Below are 6000 nucleotides of genomic sequence, written 5' to 3' on the forward strand. Positions count from 1 at the left end.
TCACAACTGATAATCACTACAGTATTGATATTGTTATGTATAGTGTTCTGGATCTGCTCGGTTCACTTTGCATCAGCTCATATTAGTCTTTCCAGGCTTTTCTGAAACCACCCCATCTTCATTTCTTACAGCACAATAGTATTCCATGACAGTTTTATTCAACCATTCTCCAATTGATGGGCATAATATTAACACTCTATATCAGATATTGGAGAAGTCCTTAATTTAATTGGCTCGACTTAGTTAATATATTTAATTGATTTGATCTTCAATTACCCTTTTTACACATAACTTTCCATAGCTGGAAGGGATCTCTGGGGACACTGGATTATTTTGTCTTTCCCTTACTTACTTCTTACTCCCCTACTTGTCTGGGAGGTGAACACAGTATCAGAAAAATGAAACAAAAGAGGAGGAGAAATTGAATCAGGAAAAATTCTCTGCTGCCACTTAGCAGCTATATGGAAGAGTGCCCTTTTCTTCCTCTCACCCCCTTTGGAGCAATTATAACAAGTTTTCAAGCCCCTTTAAGTGGGAGTGGAAGGGGGGAGGCTTATGCCCTTTTTTAATTTGTGCAACTGAATCTCTTGAAGAAGCAACATAACCAGAGACTTATTATTTGCTTCAGGACTCCTGAACCCCCTCCTTTCCAGGGCATGTATAAGCATCACTCTAATTTCTTTTTTTTTTTTTTTCCTTTCTGTGAATGGGACAGGATTTTTATTTCCTTTACTATAGAAGCTGCTTAACACCCCAAAGACTCAGAACACTCAAGAACAGAATGATGGACTTGGCTCTTCTCAACAATGAGGTGATTCAGGGCAATTCCAATTGTCTTATGATGGATAGAGCCATCCCCAGAGAGGGAACTATGGGAACTGTATGTGGATCACAACATGGTATTTTTACCTTTTTTTTTGTTAGCTTGCTTTTTTTTTTTTCTTTCTCACTTTCCCCCCTTTTGATCTGATTTTTCTTGTGGATGATAAATGTGGAAATATGTTTAGAAGAATTGCACATGTTTACAATATATTGGATTACTTGCTGTCTAAGGGAGGGGGGAGGTAGAGAGGGAGGGAGAAAAAATTTGGAACACAAGTTTTTGCAAGAGTGAATGTTGAAAATTATCTTTGCATGTATTTTGAAAAATAAAAAAGCTATTGTTATTTTAAAAAAAGAATAGAGAAAACATACAATACTCAAATCATGTCTGACATTGATTATACTCCTCCAGTTGTAAAGATAACTTTGTGCCATCATTGAACAGACCTTTCACATTGACCTCAGACTGCCCTGTTAGAGAAACTCATGGGATCCAGATTTCCTAGTCAGCCAGGGCATGACTTTTTTGTGGGGGCCAAGTATAGGGGGAGAGCAGAGAGAGGAGGAGAGAAGTGGCTTCCACTTAGCTTCAAGTCCTATTTCTCTTCAGAACTTTAACTAGCATGGGGCACCAGGCAATTTGTTCCTGGGCTCTGTTACTGGAGGGGCAATTTACTCATACCTTCAGAGCTCAAACTTCCTTCAGGAACTTTTTTTTTTTTTTTTTTGAGGCTTTCTGCACTTTTTATAGAACAGTCACCAAGGACTAAAGTACCCTTTCTCCTATTATAACCACATAGGTAATTAGAGTGACTGCTGCCATACTCACCACAGTTTCCTTTCCCCAGATGAAATCATTCTTAGTTATGGTCCTATTCATGGTCACCTGTGTGACTAGGCTCTTAGTTTCACAGTGTTCAGGTAACCCTTTAGGACTGCATATTTAGAATTGGAAAGGAGCCTTAAAGGCCATTTAGTCCAACACTCATTCTACATATGAGGGAATTGGGATTTAGTGAGATTAAATGACAGACACAGGATCTGTTGACTCCAAAACCAACATTCTTTGCACTATGTAACTCTCTGAAGGATATGTTTCATTCAGGTTGCTGATCTGCACTAGTAAAGGGAGTTTCCATACCAGGCATTCCCTATGCCAACAAAATAATAAGTATAGACAAAAATAAAGAATCTCCTTGGCATTGTGCTTGGTGTTAGGGATTCAAAGACAGAAAAGAAGGACAACTGCCCTATCCTAGAGCTCGCATCCTATTGGGGCATACAAACAAGTAAACAGATAAGTAAATACAAGTCAATTTGAGAAGAGAGAAAACACTCATAACCAATAGGATCAGGAAAGGTTTCAGGTAAGAGGTAGTACCTGAACTGAGCTTTGAACAAAGCTATGGATTCCAAAAGGCAAATGAATGGCAGTGAATGGAGTACATTCCAAGCATATGTAAACACTTGTGATACAGAAGATAAAACTCTTATTCCAAGGGCCAGTTTCTCTGGAGCAGAGAGTATGCAAAAGGGATTAATGGAGAAAGTCTAGAAAGGCTGACTGGAGCCAATTCATAAGAACTTTGAATGCCAAATTGAAGAGTTTGCATATTAACCAAAGAGAGCCACTAAAGATTCAGAGGAGGGGAGTGACTGACTAGCCTATGCCCCGAACAAGAATTTCCTCTGTACCATTAGTGTCAAACGCAGATGGAAACAGTCCTGTGGGCCACCTGGCCACCTACTAATTAAGAAAAGCACAAAGCAACATTATTTATGTTGTATTGTATTTTTATTTCTTTCTGTCAGACATTTCCCAGTTACATTTGAATCTGGGTTCTGACGCACTGGAGGTTTTGCTGACTGCTTGAGGCAGTAGGCATCTAGTTTGACATCCCTGTCCTACATCAGTCTAGACTTTACATTAAGGCCTTCAAAGAGAGGGATAACTGACCACCTCACTAAAGGCAGCCCAATCTACTTTTACATAGTTCTAATCATTAAGCTATTAAGCAATTTTTCCTTACATAAATATTAGATTTTCTTTTTCTCATTTTCCACATATTGTTTCTTAATCTTCGTCTTTGAATAGAATTACAATATATGTCTAATCCCTTGTGCACATGACAGCTTTTCAAAAAGAACAATGTGTGCCCCTCTTTCCCTAAAGGCATTTCTCTATTTTTTTTTTTTTTTTTGCTTTTAGAGGGCTTAGTAGTCCAATGTACACAACATGTTTTATTAAAAAAAATAGTGTAAGATATAAAAATCTATGCCCACTGCTTCAATCCAAGTTTCTAATCTTAGTTATTTGTTTTCTGGATCAATGTCAATTAACACAGTATTTTAATTTAAAAGGGAAAAAAACACATCTATCTGGGAAATAAGAAATGTAAATTAAATAGAAAAAAATACCATGTTGCCTTTATATATATGTGTGTGTATACACACACACACACACACACACACACATATTTACTTTGCATGGTTGAATGTCTTATCTTTTTCTTTAAATCTTCCCAGATATGACTATTTAGAAGGGTAAAATTAGCAAATAATATAAAGATCTTAAATACATTCTCACAGAAATAGTGTATCATGAAAAGAAAATCTAAAAATTTGAAAGTAATCTCAATTTATTCACAGTACAGTATTATAAAGGCATTTCTCTAGGCTAAACATATTTAATTTTTTCAAGTGGTTTTTCTCTGCCTTGAATTTGGGAACCCTCATTCTCCTGCTTTCATTGTCCCTAAACTCTGATGTTCAGTCTTGAGCATCCTAGTCTTTCAGATGTGTTTGGAGCAGAACAAAGTTCAGCTGCACTCTGACCTTATTCCAGGAAGCTCTAATTCTTTTCATGCAGCCTTTTAGACGGAGACTGTTTTCAAATAGCCACAGTTTTCTTGACCCAGCTTTCCCACCATAAAACAGATAATTGTGTAGGGAGAGTAAAAATAGCTCTTGAAAGCAATTTGCAAAGATTAAAAAGTTCTAAATGCTGTAGACAAGATAACAAATGAGACCCTGCTAGGTTAGTCTTTGTGAGAGATAACACTAGTATAATTGGGAACTGTGTTTATTAGAGAACAAGGTGAATACTTATTCCTGTTTCTTAAACTTCAAATCAATCTGGTGCAGTGGTGCAATTCAGCTTTAGAGGACCTTGACTGAAATCCTGCCTGTCAATTATTATCCATGGCACTTAAGACAAGCCTTTTTTGGGCCATAATTCCCCTATTTGTACAATAAGGGATTGGCTAGGTAGCCTCCTCAGGTAGATCCTTTCTGCCTCTAAATCTGTGACTTCTTCCTAAAACCACTTTTTTCTTTATCATTTACTCTCAATCATTCAAATCTGACTGTGTGTAAGTGGCATGAATGCTGGATCTATGTCCTTTAGCAAGGAACCACAGCCCATATCCAATTCCATGGGAGGTTTTCTGCTTTAATAAATAAGATATTCCTCTAATCTCCCCTAATTGTGCTGTACTTGATAAGTATAAAGGGGTATGAGTCAGTAAAAAAAAAAAAAAAGTATTTATTAAGCATTTACTTACTTGCCAGGTATTGTGCCATGTTCTGGAGATACAAGTAAAGCATAAACATAATTCTTGAACCTAAAGGAGTTTGTTTTCTAAAGAAAAAGATAACAGATAAAAATGCATAGTGCATAAAATAATAAGTATTTATTAAGTACTTACTATATGTGAGACATTGTGCTATTACAGTTAAAAAAAAAAAAAAGCTAACATTTATATAGCAATGACCATGTGCCAGGCCCTGTGCTAAGTATTTTACAAGGATTATCTCATTTGATCCATGCATGATCTATAATCTCAGAGAAGCATCAGCAGTAGTGAGGAGGGGGATGGGGCTTGGGAAAGGCCTGCAGAAGGTGTGATATGAGCTGGACCTTGAAGGAAGCCAGGAAAGCCAGGAAGCAGAGGTGAGGGGGGACATCAAGCCAGGTCAGCTTTGGAGTCCCGAGGTGATGGGCTGCATTCGAGGAACAACAAATAGTCCCATGTAGATCGCAGAGCACATGGAAGGAAGGAAAGTATAAAAAGACTGGAAAGGTAGCAAGGGACCAGTTGACAAAGGGATTTAAATGCCAAAAGGAACATTTTATATTCGATTCTGGAGTAACTTTGTGGGTCTTTTATGTATAGTCAAGTTGAAGTGCAGACATTCTTCATTGAAATGCAGTATTATGTTACTTTACTGGGTTTTTTTTCCAAAGGGTATTTTATTATGAAAATATTTAATGGTGGTAGTAGTAGGTTAAAAATAGCTTTAGCATGAATTTGTGGGGGGAAGGGGGAAGGGCAGCGGACCAAATCCATCATCTCCCTCCGTTCACACAGGCTGCATTTGAGAAGGGAGGAACTGAAGTGAGTAAATAGATTACGTCCAGCCACTTCAGAGCACTTACAGGGAATGTATGTTTAATGTCACAACAATTTGCATCTGACCTTCTCCCCTGTCCTGGGCGGGGCATCCTGGAACTAGTGGCCAGGGTGTTTGCTAGGTGTGGGTGAGCAGAGCCTGCCAGCTGAGTGTTATTTTTGGACCTTTGGCTCCAAGTCCCGCCAACTAAATTAAAGTTGGTCAGACACATGTCACTGAAAATCTGCTCATTCTTTTAATGAGAATCATTTGGCATTCCTGACGTGTGGGCCTGATCTGTTCTCTAGAGAGGGCCAAGGGCATTTTGCTATAATCCTCCTTATTTCTAGAAGGAATCACTCAGTTTGCAAGAAAACTCTTCCCTCCCTGGACTTTGCATGTGCTGAATGGACAGTGTTCATCTGAACAAGTTTGTAAAGTTTTACATAAAGGAGAAAAACAGAAAACACACAAAAGCTGACACTGAGGCTTCAAATTCCCATCAGTCCTTTTACTGAAGTTTTCAAAATTTGAGTCTGTTACATTTTTTGGGTTGTTGAAGCTTATGGGTTTAGTTTAGTTTAAAACTTTGTGTGTAGGCCATTAAGACAGACCTAGTGGCTACTTTCTGTACTTAGGATGGGCTAATTATAGATTTGAGCATTTTCACATGTTGTGTTCCAGGATTCAAAAATCGCCTGGGAGAAAATAAAAGGTATGCCTGGAGGAGAAAGTTGCTTTATTCATTGGGGTGCAATGGAAAGAGGGCAGGCTTTGGAACTGATA

This window comes from Sarcophilus harrisii, chromosome 1 (assembly GCF_902635505.1).
Source record: "Sarcophilus harrisii chromosome 1, mSarHar1.11, whole genome shotgun sequence".
NCBI lineage: Eukaryota > Metazoa > Chordata > Mammalia > Dasyuromorphia > Dasyuridae > Sarcophilus > Sarcophilus harrisii.